This window comes from Cupressus sempervirens, chromosome 6 (assembly GCF_028749045.1).
Source record: "Cupressus sempervirens isolate cs-2001-9-10 chromosome 6, ASM2874904v1, whole genome shotgun sequence".
NCBI classification, from domain to species: domain Eukaryota; kingdom Viridiplantae; phylum Streptophyta; class Pinopsida; order Cupressales; family Cupressaceae; genus Cupressus; species Cupressus sempervirens.
This window is the reverse complement of record NC_143123.1, coordinates 160,098,715-160,114,749: the sequence shown is the minus strand read 5'-3', so window position 1 is coordinate 160,114,749 and position 16,035 is coordinate 160,098,715. Positions and strand designations below refer to the sequence as shown.

The 16,035-nt window shown below is 33.9% G+C and overlaps 1 long non-coding RNA gene across 1 annotated transcript in view; it reads right to left on the bottom strand.

Annotated features, from left to right (window-relative positions):
• Positions 1–3,956: 3,956 nt before the first annotated feature.
• Positions 3,957–16,035, bottom strand: part of LOC149551741 (uncharacterized) — a 69,432-nt gene continuing 57,353 nt past the window's right edge. Inside the window, exon 4 of the long non-coding RNA XR_016353331.1 lies at positions 3,957–4,317. This is a non-coding gene — a long non-coding RNA (uncharacterized LOC149551741). The remainder of the gene's footprint in view (positions 4,318–16,035) is intronic.

Here is a 16,035-nt window from a genome sequence, read left to right as displayed (position 1 = left end):
ATCATGTCTCAATTAGATGGAGTATCTCATAAAAAAAAATAAGAGATTTTTTTGTGAAGGAAATTGGTTAAGTGCAGATGCTTAGAGACTTTTAAGTCCAATACAATTGGTTGCATGAAGAAGACCCCCTGAATTGAATATTGTGTCACCATTAAGTAAGCCAATCTATGAACATTCAAAGAGCATGCTATCTAACTATTTGACGAAATGTCAATAGGCTGCATAGTCACATCAAGTATGTTGAAAGTATACTGATTAAAATCATTTTGACAAGGATGCTGGCACAACATCCAAATAACTATAACTATCTAAGTAATAAGATGGTGATTTTACTGATTGAGGAATATTGCAAATGCAATATATGCAAAATGTGGAAATAAAGCATCCGAACTGTTGGACTTAATATCAGAAAAAAAAAACTCTTGAACAAATTATTTGAGTCAAGAGTTGTTGCAAAGATGTTTTGTTATCAAGCAGTACAAGGTTAAATGCAGGCTTGAAAATACAGATACACGTTTAGAAGTATTTGAATTGATGAAGCACAGAAGTTCACCAGCAATATAAAAATTGCATCACATATTGATCTCTTTAAGTTTTAAGTGGCAAAGATGTTTGGCATCGTGAAAGAATATTTTTAATCAAGTTTACAAAAGCACAAAGACTTTCTCCAACAAGAAGTACCAGGTCAATATGAAGTAAAAACATCAAGGGTACGAATTTATGTTAGTGTTTGAAAGTAACCTCCCTCAAATGTCAGGTACAAAGTTATGACAGGTGGGGCATTTAAGTCTAAAAGTTTTTGGGATAGTATAGAAGAAGGAAAAAGATTGTCGCCATCGGATAAGATGCTAGAAAGTGGTTTAGCTAATGGAGGAGGATTTCCCATATCCGTGCAGTGTACATAACTGGTCCTTGAATGCATAAAGTGCTATCATCCAAAGACTCGTTGGGAGGAGGTCAGAAAGTTGATATCAGATTCAGAGGGAGTTTGACTTCATGTAAACTTTTGATGTCGTGTGACTAAATGATTTTAATGGGCCTGCCCCTATGTACATCATAAGTGATGACTTTCAAATGATCATCACTTGTATTTGCTGAAGTTATTGAAATGTGATGATCTTACAATAACTTAAATTTTTCTATTGTGATAGACATTTTTTTGTCTATGTAGATCATGATAGATTATATCTTACAATTCAACAACTAAGTGATAGATATCATTACATTGACGGTCTATGAGTTGGTTGTATAGATATGGCATAAGTACTTGGTGAACACCATGTAACATGGTATTAAAGATGCCATTACCTTATAATCATTGGAGTACTTGGTGAATATCATATGAATTGATATTCAGGAGGCCATTACTCAGAGTACTTGTTGAATATCATGTGTTGATATTCAGGAGGCCATTACTCATGATATCATAAATGATATAAAAATGTTTGGATATCTTCTAATCAAAGATATTCTTAAAATTGCAATTTCACATTTACATTGAAGTAAATGTGAAAGTCATGAAGAGGTGCCTTGGTGTATGGCTTGCCAATCTCCCCATGCCCAGAGTATTGTGCAGTGGCTCAGTCAATCGCTGCATCACAGCAATCAAAATCAGAAGAAGTTATGGATGGAGAAAGTCATGATGATATGGCTTGCAATTTAGTAGATTCTTGCTGTAATTATATTGAGTCTGATTTGGAAGAATCAGAATGGGATGTAAATATTCAGAGAGATGTATATGGGGTTTATCACCAGAAAAAAATTTCAGATGTTGAGGACGAAGTTGATAACAGAGCATGCAATATGACATCTGATGTGGGACATATAAACTTGAGGAAACCATCCAAGGAAGAAATTGACAAAATAATTGCAGATATGGTTGCCCAGGTTTAGAGTACTTATAACTTAAGGAATGGAACAATAAATAATGACACTGGTAAGTCATCTGGCATTTTCATTAAGGATGTTACTCATAAAATAGCCGATGTTGATAAAGGAAAAGACCCTGTTAAAGCTAAGAAGTGGGAACCCAAAAAGGGCAATTGTATTCAAGCTGTAGATAAAAGGACAGAAGCTACAGAAGTAAAAAAGCCTGAACCAAATGCAAATAAACAAGTTGAGATTGTTGTTGGTCAGCCTCATGAGGATAAAGGTATGCTTATCCACTTCCTCCATATACTCCTGTTGATATGATGACCATGTTGTCACAAATCACTGTGAAGGTTCCTTTGTCTGAAATGTTTAGAATAGAAGAACATAGAAATAAGGCTCTAACATGGTTGATAGGGATTGGAAAGTATAGTATTCCTGGGAACAATTCACCATTAGAAGAAAAGGCTCAAAATTTACCCAAAACAAGGGAGGATGAACAAGGGGTAGTATCCCAGATCCCACCTATATATCTAGACAAATCTGTAGCAATTTATATCGAAAATATTGACCCTTTCTTTCTAAGCTTAATTATAAATGGTAAAACTATAAAAAAATGCATGATTGAATCTGGTGCCTCAAATATTGTTATGCCTTTTAAGGTCATTGAATCTCTTGGTTTGAAAGTAGATACTAAGCAAGGAAGATATTGTGCTCTTGATTCCCCAGAGAAGTCCCTGTCATAGGCATTATTAGTGCATTGCCATACAAGCTAGCTGCATATCCTGAAAACAATCTTACCATGAGTGTCTTAGTAGTACATATCCCTCCTTAGTATGGTATGCTATCGTCCAAAAAAAGAGTGTTGCTATGGGGAGAAGTTTACAATGTGACTTATCATTTGCCACTTTCCATATTGGTGATAAGGCCATTAAGTTAAACAGAGAGCCTAGGGTAACCCACATGATAGAAGAAAACATAGACAATGATACCACATGCTTCTTGGACAATGACATAAATGCCTTCAGGGTTGAGATAATTGTTCTAGAAAATGAGAAAACCCCCACATTGATTGCACAAGAGATGGATAAATGTTTTGATTCAGAGGAACTATGGACTATGTACTTTGATGGTGCTAGTTCCAAGGAGGGAGCAAGGGCTAGAGTAGTGCTCATCTCCCTAGACAAGAAAACTTTCAAATACTCTTACTCTAAGCTTCACATGTACAAATAACATAGCAAATTATGAAGCACTCCTGTTGGGATTGAAAGTAGCTGCTAGACATTGTATAAAGAAGTTACATGTGATTGGTGATTTTGAGTTAGTAGTGTCTCTGGTAAGGCATGCATATGAATCAAAAAATAAAAGGCTGAAACAATACAGAAATACTGTCTGGGACGAAATTGAAGCCTTTGATGCATTCAAAATCATTTGGATGGACAGAACAAATAATAAGATGGCAGACCTTTTGGAAAATATCACTATCAAACCAAATGATATATCTTTTGCAGGGGTATCTAAGGTTGAAATACTAACAAGGCCTTCAATCCCTGATAATGTCAAAAATTGGCAAGTTTTTGAAGATGATCAAGATATATTGAAATTTCTCAAGAGTGAAGACAAATACCATGGATAGGAATTGGATTGCAGTGCTTTGGTTGAGATTGTATTCAGAATTGGATTAACTTTGAATAGACTCAACTCTATAATATTACCAAGGATAATTATTGAATGAGATTATCTCCAATATTATTTGATGTTTGGTAAAAGGTGAATTAGGCTATCAAGGAGGAGCTTGTATAAATCCAAGGGTTTGCCCAATAGAGGGTAAGGGTCAATGATCTGTAAATCTTTGTAAAACAGACTTGGACCTGTAAACTTTGAGGGAGTCATTAGATAGTATCTAGGCAATTTGATTAACATTTATACTCTTCAACCCACAAATCAAATGATAATAACATTGGGTACGTTGGAAGCCAATTACTTCCTAATCAAAAACTTAGACCTGTTGAGAAGCCTATAGCATTACATGATGCAATTATGTAATTTGCATGTCCAACCTAAAGAGGGGACATTACACTCCCTATATAATGATATGGTGACATGAAATTAGTTTAATGGAAGTTTCAAAAAGAAGGAAGTCCAATGAATAAGAAGACACCAAAAGATAGTTCCTTCACCACCATATGTTCCTGGGGTAAGTTCTTCTCCAACCCTCCTCTCTTCTCAGTCTCTGATTTCTACAGCACCTCAACCCTTTGTCTCCCCTACTCAATTTTTTGTCTCACATGCTCCCCATTTATCTCTACAATCAATTGTATTTTCCCCGTTAGGAGCCATGTATACTGCACCCCTCAATCTGAGCTCTTCGCTGGCAATTACCTCGATTACTCCTACATAATCTTCTGTAAGTCTACCTCATTTCAGTCCCCCTGGAAGATATTCCTCCTGCCATCATAGGAGCCTGCTTCAGCACCATTAAAAAGGCCAGGTTGGAAAGAATCAAAAAGTGGAAAGGTAATTGCAAATGTTACCTCTCTATACAATGATATGGCAACATGAAATTAGTTTAATGGAAGTTTCAAAAAGAAGAAAGTCCAATGAACAAGAAAGAAATGCCAAGAATGAATGCACTGTCCCAGGTATATCAAGAGTGCAATTACTAAATGACCTTTTGCCTGCCAGAAACATTTAATGCCATGATCATTTGCTTCCTAACCCAATCAGACTCTAATTACCTATTAAACATAATGCAACTATTGTATCTAAAGAAGTCATAAAGTATCTAAAGCATAGCAACAAGGGCAATCAGATATCATGACAAATGAAATTCTTATGTGATGAATGACATTAGTATGTATGTGTTACAAAACAATAACAATGCATAAGTAATCAGTCAGTCTTGTGACAGTTCACAACCTTTTCAAGTGAAGCTTAACAGTGGTAGTAGAAGATCAAATCATGAGATAAAATTAGTCTAAGAGCAACTTTAAAAGGAAAAGTCTGGTCCAACAAACAAGGCAACAGGGCCAAAAGATAGTTGGAGACTAATAGTTTAAATTTTCGGCATCTACCTAGAATGAAAGGCTTGTTATAGACATATTAAGAGCACAGTTAGTAGATGATCTTTTCCTTTGAACCATTTAATACCATGGTCATTTGGATCTAAACAAGTCATAAAGTATCTGGAGCATACAAAAAACGGTGGTCTTGTATCAAAACAATTTTTTTTTTTTATGAAATGAATGAATCTAGTATGCATGCACTGAAACACAGTCATAGAAGATAAACTAGATAGAAAAGAGACAACCATTTGACTATTGAAAACTTTTAAAGGTGATGCAACAAATTTGGTAGAAGAACATCAAAAGGGTATGATCACATGAAAATAATTTAAGGCCAACTTCAAAAGGAAGGATCCAATCCAATAAAGAAGAACACAGAGCCAAAAAATAGTCAAAGAAAGCATCTACCAAGAGAGAAAGCATTCTTACAGACATATTAAGAGCATTAGTAAATGAAATTTTGCCTAAAAGATTTAATACCATGAGCATTTATTCTTAATCCATGCTAGCCTGCTAAACCTACTGCAACTACTTCCAGCATAATTGGATCTAAAGAAGTCATAAAACATCTAGAGCATACCAAAAAGGGAAAACATAAAGCATGAGAGACTTAAATTATTATGAGATGAACCACATTAGATTGTATGTGTTTCAAAACAGTCATGGTGGAAAGGTAAAGATTAATGGGTTAATCCCATGAGCATTGACAATAGTAGAATATCAAAGTGAAAAATGAAATGAAATTAGATTAAGGGCAGCTTTAAAGGGAAGAGTTCAATTGAATGAACAGGAAGACAGTATCAAAAGATAGTCAAAGACAACGGCAAATCCAATTAACAAGAAGACAGGGCCAAAAGTTTTAAGGCTTTAAGCATCTACCTAGAAAGAAAACATTGCTATAGACATATTAAGAGCAAAGTTAGTAAATGACCTTTTGCCTGAAACAATTAATGACCTGATAAACCTACTGCAACTACTACCAGCATTTGTTTAAGGGCAGCTCTAAAAGGAAGAGTTCAATCCAATGAACAAGAAGACAGTGCCAAAAGATAGTCAAAGACTAATAGTTTAATCATCTATCTAGAATGAAAGCATCATTACAGACATATTAAGAGAAAAGTTAGTAAATGACTTTTTGCCTATTAACATTTTAAGACATGATAAATCTACTTCAACTACTACCAGCAGTATTGGATCTCACAACAATCCTATGATTGTTGACAACTTTTTCAGGTTATGCATAACAGTGGTAGTATAAAATAAAAAGGGTATGATGACACGAAATTAGTTTAAGGGAAGCTTCAAAACGAAGAGTTCACTCCAATGAACAAGAAGGCAGTGACAAAAGATGCTCAAAGACTAATAGTTTAAGGATGTACTTAGCATTAAAGCACTTTTTCAAACATATTACGAGCACAGTTAGTAAATGTATTTCCTGAAATATTTCATACCAAGACAATTTGCTTCTTAACAGTGATAGTATAAAATAAAAAGGGTATGATGACACGAAATTAGTTTAGGGAAGCTTCAAAAGGAAGAGTTCACTCCAATGACCAAGAAGGTAGTGCCAAAAGATGCTCAAAGACTAATAGTTTAAGGATGTACTCAGCATTAAAGCACTTTTACAGACATATTAAGAGCACAGTTAGTAAATTATATTTCCTAAAATATTTCATACCAAGACCATTCGCTTCTTAGTCCATTTAGTCTTTACTGACCCACTAAAACCTAATGTAACTACTACCAGCTTATTGGATCTAAATAGGTCATAATGCATCTGGAGCATATCGACAAGGGCAGTCAAAAGCATGATGGACTTAATTTTTTATGAGATGGATGACAACAATATGTATATGCCACAAAATAGTCAGTGGATGACTAAAGAATAAAGAGATGGGTCCTATGAAGAGTAAAGAGATGGTCTTGTTGGTTCCCAAAACCATAGATTGGAAATCCAAAGGCCTGCCACTTCTCCGATAGGACTTCTCAATTAGTTCTGGCCAACGAATAGGAATACTTCTCAATTCCACTGCACGTTAGGCTTTGCTACACCTAGGCAAGTAAACCTTCACCTCAAACGTTGATTGTCTGGTTCAAAGTTTTTCTAAAGCAAATTTAAACTTCTGGAGTTCTCCGGCTGGCAAGGTCCTCAAACTCAATTAAAATAAAAATTGGATGTTGGATAATGATTGAATGTTTTGTATAAGGTTTTAAAAATGGATCCAATGCTTGTAGAAGGAATATATAGATTTTCTGACTTCAATAATAGTAAGACCAGTACCTCTCATCCGAGCAATAGAGTCAACTTCAGTGAATTTTCACGTACAACTTTATAATGTTTTACGCACTTTAACTGCCAACAATTTAATAATCAAGATGCAAAAGACGAAATATTACGCAATCTTAAATTAGTCCAGATTGAACTTTAACTCGTCTAGGATGAAGACAAATTGGACACAGATGTGGAAACAATTGAATATTTCACACTATCTGTGATGATCAAATTAAAATGCTAGATGACCATGTCCACTTATCTGACATTTAAATTGTATACAAAATTCTAAAAGACAATTACAAAGGACAATACACTTGTAGTTTAAATCTCCACGCCTTTAATAATAAACAAAGAACATTTTATTTTATTATTAAAATAAAATAAATCAATTTATATTACAAGTCATATTAAACTCCTTATTACTTCGTAGAATAAACAAATATAAAATACTCCTTCAAAGTGTATGAATGTAATTGTTCCGATATGTTTGGAGTATTGAATATGTCTTGTTCTTCCCTTTGCATTTTAACTTATGTTGGATAATGATTGAATGTTTTGTATAAGGTTTTAAAAATGGATCTGATGCTTGTAGAAGGAATATATAGATTTTCTAACTTCAATAATAGAAAGACCAATGCCTCTACTCATCTGGGCAATAGAGTCAACTTCAGTGAATTTTCACGTACAACTTTATATGTTTTACGCACTTTAACTGCCAAAAATTTAATAATCAAGATGTGACAGACCAAATGTTATGCAATCTTAAATTAGTCCAGATTGAACTTTAACTCCTCTGGTAGGGAGACAAATTGGACACAAATGCGGAAACAATTAAATATTTCACATTATCTGTGATGATCGAATTAAAATGCTAGATGGCCATGTCCACTTATCCGACATTTAATTTGTATACAGAATTCCAAAAGATAATTACAAAGGGCGATTTGCTTGTAGTTTAAATATCCACACCTTTAATAATAAACAAAGAACATTTTATTTTATTATTAAAATAAAATAAATCAATTTATATTACAAGTCATATTAAACTCCTTATTCCTCCTTACAATAAATAAATATAAAATACTCCTTCAGAGTGTATGAATGTAATTGTTCTGATATGTTTTGAGTATTGAATATGTCTTGTTCTTCCCTTTGCATCTTATATTTATATGCAAAATGAAAAGTCCTAACTTTAAACAACATGCCTTTTCCCCTAATTATCATAGGTTTATGATTAAGTCATATCTTTATATGCGATAATCTCTATTATTATAACCACCGCTCTTTGAAGAATCAAATGACCTTAATCGATAAGATTAAAGCTCTTATTCATTTTCCAGATATGGTTGCCGCCAATATTTATATCTTTTATGAGGCCCTTCGAAGTTACAAGACTCCCGATGATATTGAAACTTGAAAAAATTCCGCCTTGTTCACTCGCGTGGTTCCAACTCACGCTAATGCTCTTATCTGTCTAATATCTTCCTTCTGTTCTTCATTCAATGCATTCCATTCAATTGTCTAGCCTCGTTTTGGAGTATTTAGGCACGATATTCTTCCAGGAATTGCGTAGAAGCCTGGGTCTCTGCTTGTATCTTCTCTATTCATTTTAACGGGGCTTCAAAAACATTATTAATGAATTCATAATCTTGATTTAATTAAACTATAACATATTCTTGACTTTGTACAGTGATTTTGTATATTTTAATCATTTTCAATCATAACCGCATAGTTGTGAGTAATACATATGAGTCAACTTCTCTGTTCCTTTTGATCTCCTGACATGGACTCTAGGCTACTGACGGTGGTGGCTTTTTAAATCTTTTGCTTGATGGGGCCAGTGAATGGACGACATGGCTTTGATGCCCTTCATTATCGATGCTTCCCAAATATTCCTTCTAAAGTCGAATTCATACTCTTTCTTTGCTGTGTTTGGAAGTTGACTTCAAACTAATCGCTTATACTTAGTTGTCCTCACTCTTGCCTCTATTGCATTTACATGCTGTGTATGATGTTTTTTATATCACTGAAAGCTCCTTCTGTGCCCACGGTAACATAATAAGGCTATTTCATTGAATACTCAGTGAACAATACTGATGGATCTGTTCATAGGATCTTCTATGAAGTGATGTTATTGCTACCTTGATTATGTGATATCCTCTTTGATGTCTATCAGTCTCCTATGCATCATTCATGATTTTATTTGAAAATATTGCAACTATCCTTAAGGTTTTTGAAATTGCTCATTCACTGTTATCCATAACTCTGCAACAATGATTTTTCTTCAAATATTTAACCCAGCATAAACACATCTTTGAAAAGATCGATATATTATCTGTCATTTGCAGAGATTTCATTGAATCTTGTTAAATCATAAAATATAGTCAATGGCCCTGTCACAATTGAATGTATATTCCTTAGTTCTTTCCATAGATCAACCACCATTGATATGTATGCATTGTGGTTATATCTTTGACTTTGACATTGATGATGATATATCCATTTCTAACATTATAAATGGGGCTTAATTTTTGCAAAAATTAAGGTTCCATCAATGGCTCTCATTGGGGACATATGCTCCTTGTGGGCATAATGAGATTCCAGCTATCTCTGGAGGAGCAGACCAAGCATCCATGCTTCACATGATGCATGGTAAAGTTTAGGTGGCCACAAGCCCCCCAAAAAATGAACATAAATTCTCCCCTCTATCAAACACAAAGTTTTGTTTGTGTAACACTTTGAACCTGCTGATCATGATATCATATTGTTCCTTAGTAGAATCTGATCCATTAGCAAATGTTAGAAAACAATCATCATGTGACATATGCCTTTCTTTTATTTCCTTCGTTTGTTGTCCATCTTTCAAATCTGTATTAGGTGAATCATCTATATAGACAGTACATGCTGGCTTTGTTTCATCAACATGGTCTTTGAACGGAAGCTCCTTTGAGTAACACCTTTGAGAAGTTTTACAAGCATCTTCTTGGACATCCTTCTCCATACAATATGCCCCATCACCATGCTCAAGAAATTGTGTCTCCTCACGAAAAGGCTTAACTTAATGAAATGCTACTTCACTTTCATCAAGGATATGATTAGATAGTATATTTGGAAAACTTTCAGCACTATTCTTCAACACATTCTTTTCTTTGTGTAAGTCTGATTTTATCTCACCTTCACATGTATGATGTACTTCCTACTGAGGAGATAAGCTGAAAGGTATATCATCTTCTATATGCATATCATGAGTTTCATCAACTTCAAAATTAGACCTGCTATCTTCATCATGATGCCGATGGACTTGATTGCAAGGAAAATCCTCCTCAAACAATGGATTTGAGAATATAGTGAATTCAGGTCTTCTATTACTTCTTCTTCAAACAATGGGTTTAGGTACATGGAGAATTCAGGCATACTAGCATGAGAACTTTCATCTGAATCAGAAAATGTTTCATCAAATAGTGTACTAATTTCATCCTTCTAGGAATCATCATCTTCTTGATCAGTAAGATAGATATCTTCATCAACAATATATCCTAAGATTTCTTCATGTTCATATGCCATATGCAATTCTATATCATCTTCACTATATGGTTCCTCGAAATGATCATCTCTTTCATCAAGTATCTCCTAAGTGTGCACTGATCCATCAACTTGCGCACCTTGGTGGATTGAGAAAAAATTTGAGCTATTTTTCTCAACATGCTTCTAATATTCTATATCTAACAAGGCTGAAATTTCCTTCGCACTAAGAGAATCCTCTTCCACATTGTCACATTCACCGTCACCTGTAGGCATATAAATATCATCATGGGCTGATCCTCCTTTGGAATATTCAAAATGTTCATCTCCATTTGAACTTGAAACTTCATTTGAATTATATGTTACTTCAGTGTGGCATTCACTTTCCTCTACAACTAGTTCATTATCAATAAGTTTGAGAAAGTTAAGAAACTGATGATCATATAAGAGGCCTAACTCCCGCATCCTGTAGAGAAGATCAGATGATGGAGGTCTATATTCTGAAGGTATTTCTTGATAGGCATTAAACATCCTCATAAAGAATTCTATTGCAGATTCATCTTCTCGTTTTTCTAAGTTCCAAAATGCATCCAAAGGAGATATATAACTTGAACTCTCATCCAATATTTGGAAGAGAAGCATCAAATCAGGATCTTTTGGCCAGATTCCCAACTCACAAAACTTTCTTATCAATTCTTTGCATGAAGGCATGATGTCTGAAGGTACTTCCCGAAAAATATCTACCATCCTTATAAATAAGTGTGTTGATGTCTCACCTTCATATCTTTCCAAATTGAAAAATTCATCTAAAGGGTGTATGTATTCTTCCTCCATGGTGTAACATAGATCCACCTCCTGATCATAGTATACTTTCTCCATGTTAGGTAATCAAATCATTTTTTTTTGAATCCTTTCCCTTAGCAGAGTTACCAACTGAAGTTTTATTGAATAGAGTCACCACCTCTTTCAATGTATTGATCTTCCAGGTTCTTACTTCTAATAGAGCACACCTCCAATCAAACTGATACAACTTCTGATACTGATCTACGAACTTAGAAATTCTAGGTAACTTTGCAATATGTATTGCGAGCAACTCTCCCTAGCAGAGTCGCCAATCTGTTGGTTCCCAAAACCGCAGATTGGAAATCCAAGAGCCTGCCACTTCTCTGATAGGACTTCTCAGTCAGTTCTGACCAATGAATAGGAATACTTCTCAATTTCCCTGCAGTTCAAGCTCCGCTACACCCAGGTAGGTAAACCTTCACCTCAAATGTTGACTATCTGGTTCAAAGCTTTTCTAAAGTGAATTTAAACTTCTAGAGTTCTCCGACTAGCAAGGTCCTCGAACTCAATTAAAATGAAAACTGGATGCTGGATAATGATTGAATGTTTTGTATAAGGTTTTAAAAATGGATCTGATGCTTGTAGAAAGAATATATAGATTTTCTAAGTCCAATAATAGGAAGACTAGTGCCTCTGCTCATCCGAGGAATAGAGTCAACTTTAGTGAATTTTCATGTACAACTTTATAATGTTTTACGCACTTTAATTGCCAGCAGATTAATAATCAAGATGTGACAGACCAAATGTTATGCAATCTTAAATTAGTCCAAATTAAAATTTAACTCCTCTGGTAGGGAGACAAACTGGACACAAATGCGGAAACAACTAAATATTTCACACTATCTGTGATGGTCGAATTAAAATGCTAGATGACCATGTCCATTTTTCCAACATTTAAATTGTATACAGAATTCCAGAAGATAATTACAAAGGATGATTCGCCTGTAGTTCAAATCTCCACGCCTTTAATAATAAACGAAGAACATTTTATTTTATTATTAAAATAAAATAAATCAATCTATATTACAAGTCATATTAAACTCCTTATTCCTCCGTACAATAAATAAATATAAAATACTCCTTCAGAGTGTATTAATGTAATTGTTCTGATATGTTTTGAATATTGAATATGTCTTGTTCTTCCCTTTGCATCTTATATTTATATGCAAATGAAAAGTCCTAACTTTAAACAACATGCCCTTTCCCCTAATTATCATAGGTTTATGATTAAGTCATATCTTTAATATGCAATAATCTCTATTATTATAACCACCGCTCTTTGAAGAATCAAATGACCTTAATCGATAAGATTAAAGCTCTTATTCATTTTGCAGATACGGTTGCCACCAATATTTATATCTTTTATGAGGCCCTTCGAAGTTACAAGACTCTCGGTGATGTTGAAACTTGGAAAAATTCTGCCTTGTCCACTCGCATGGCTCCAACTCACGCTAATGCTCTTATCCGTCTAATATCTTCCTTTTGTTCTTCATTCAACACATTCCATTCAATGGTATGGCCTCGTTTTGGAGTATTTAGGCACGATATTCTTCCAGAAGCCTGGGTCTTTGCTTGTATCTTCTCTATTAATTTTAAAAGGGCTTCAAAAACATTATTAATGAATTCATAATCTTGATTTAATTAAACTATAACATATTCTTGACTTTGTGTGGTGATTTTGTATATTTTAATCATTTTCAATCATAACTGCATAGTTGTGAGTAATACATATGTGTCGACTTCTCTATTCCTTTTGATCTCCTGACGTGGACTCCAAGTTACTGACGGTGATGGCTTTTTAAATATTTTACTTGACAAGGCCGGTGAATGGACGACATGGCTTTGATGCCCTTCATTATCGATGCTTCCCAAAATATTCCTTCTAAAGTCGAATTCATACTCTTTCTTTGTCGTGTTTGGAAGTTGACTTCAAACTAATCACTTATAATTAGTTGTCCTCACTCTTGCCTCTATTGCATTTACATGTTGTGTATGATGTTTTTCGTATCACTAAAAGCTCCTTCTATGCCCACGACAACATAATAAAGCTATTTCATTGAATACTTAGTGAACAATACTAATGGATCTGTTCATAGGCTCTTCTATGAAGTGATGTTATTGCTACCTTGTTTCTATGATATCCTCTTTGATGTCTATCAATCTCCTATGCATCATTCATGATTTTATTTGAAAATATTGCAACTGTCCTTAAGGTTTTTGAAATTACTCATTCACTATTATCCATAACTCTGCAACAATGATTTTTCTTCAAATATTCACCCAACATAAACACATCTTTGAAAAGATCGATATATTAGCTGTCATTTACAGAGATTTCATTGGATCTTCTTAAAATATTAAATGTAGTCAATGGCCCTATCACAATTGAATGTATGTTCCCTAGTCCTTTCCATAGATCAACCACCATTGATATGGAATTAGCTTAAGGGCACATTCAAAAAGAAGAGTTCAATTAAATGATCAAGAAGGGAATGCTGAAAGATAGTCAAAGAGTAGTAGTTTAGAATCTAGCAAGAATGAAAGCATTGTTACAGACATATTAAGAGGATAGTTAGTAAATGAAGTGTTGTCTAAAAAACAAAATACCATGATCGTTTATTCTTAATCCTTTCAAACTTTAATGACCTATTAAACCTACTAAAACAACTAACTAGCATAATTGGATCTAAAGAAGTCATAAAATCATGACAAACTAAATTTGATATGAGATAAATGACACTATTATGTATGTGCTGAGAAATAGTCATAAATGAATAAGTAGAGAGTAAAGAGAAAGTCCTATGACTCTTGACAACACTTTTATGTGATACACAACAGTGGTTGTAATAGAAGATCAAAATGGGTATGATGGCATGCAATTAGTATAAGCACAATGTCAAAGGAAGATTTCAATCCAAAGAACAAGAAGGCAGTGCCAAAAGATTGTTAAAGGCTAATGGTTTAAGCATCTTCCTAGAATGAAAGCATTGTTATAGACAAATTCTGAGAATTGTTAGTAAATGACCTTTTGCTTGAAATATTTAATATCATGACCACTTGCTTATCAATCCATTCAGACTTTAATGACTTGCTAAACATACTATAGCCATAACCACAATTATTGGATCTAATGAAGTCATCGAGCATCTAGAGCATACTAACAAGGGCAGTCATAAATCATGAGAAACTTGATTTGTTATGAGATGAATGACATTAGTCTGTATGTGTTACAAAACAATCACAGTGAATAACTAAAGAGTAAAGTGACTATCCTAGGACTGTTTACAACAGTGGTACTATAAGATCACAAGGATATAATGGCATGAAACTAATTTCAGGGCAGCTTCAAAAGGAAGAGTTCGGTCAAACAAATAAGAAGACAGAGACAAAAGACAGTCAAAGACTACTAGTTTAAGCATCTATCTAGAATCAAAGCACATAGCAAAGTCAGTAAAAGATCTGAAACATTCATGTCCTTTTGCTTCTTAAATCATTTAGAGTTTAGTGACCTAATAAACCTACTGCAACTACTACCACCATTAGTTAGTAAATGACCATTTTCCTTAAAACATTTTGTAAACATTTGTAACAAATAAATTTCATAACAAAATAAAGAAGAACTATAACCTAGTTCCACATAGAAATGAAGGAGTTTTTCTTCAACCAACTTTTGAAACAAAATATCTTAAATCCTTTTCAAGCGACATTAACAAATTTAACTACTAACAATTAACTAAGATAACCATTCAACTGAAATATCCGGAATCACGATTAACTAAAGTAACTGAAATAACATTTGACTGAAGTAACAGAAATAACGATTAACTAAAGTAACAATTAACTATCTTTCCTTACATAAAATAAAGTACATACATGATGAGTTACAAGAGGAATATAGATGCGTATCAGGAATGGTAAGAAGAAACATACAAGAAGTAACTGGCAAGTCTTTAACTAGCTGTGCAAGCCTCTGCTTTTACTAAGAGGAGAAGTATTGACTTAGGCTTAACCTCCCAACCTTGGACCATATTCATCCCCACACAATTTGTTGAATAGAAAAGCCCTCCCTACCTCGGGATCAGGCTTGGGATACTTTGTTACATCCCAATTTTTGCACTAATTTCTCTTTAGTTAAAAAATAGCCGTTGAACCAAAATAAATTTTTATGTTCATGTGAAGTTAGTTGTTGTTCCATCATGGTAGTTATAGCCGTTGTGTTCATGTGAAATGAATATAGTTTATAGCCGTTGTGTTCATGTGAAACGAATATAGTTTATAGCCGTTGTGTTCATATGAAATGAATATAGTTTATAGCCGTTGTGTTCATGTGAAATGAATATAGTTTATAGCCGTTGTGTTCATATGAAATGAATATAGTTTGTAACCGTTGTTCAATCAGTTATTATTTATGATGAAATTCCTAACGATATTATTTAAGCAAATTATGAATTATGAAATTGA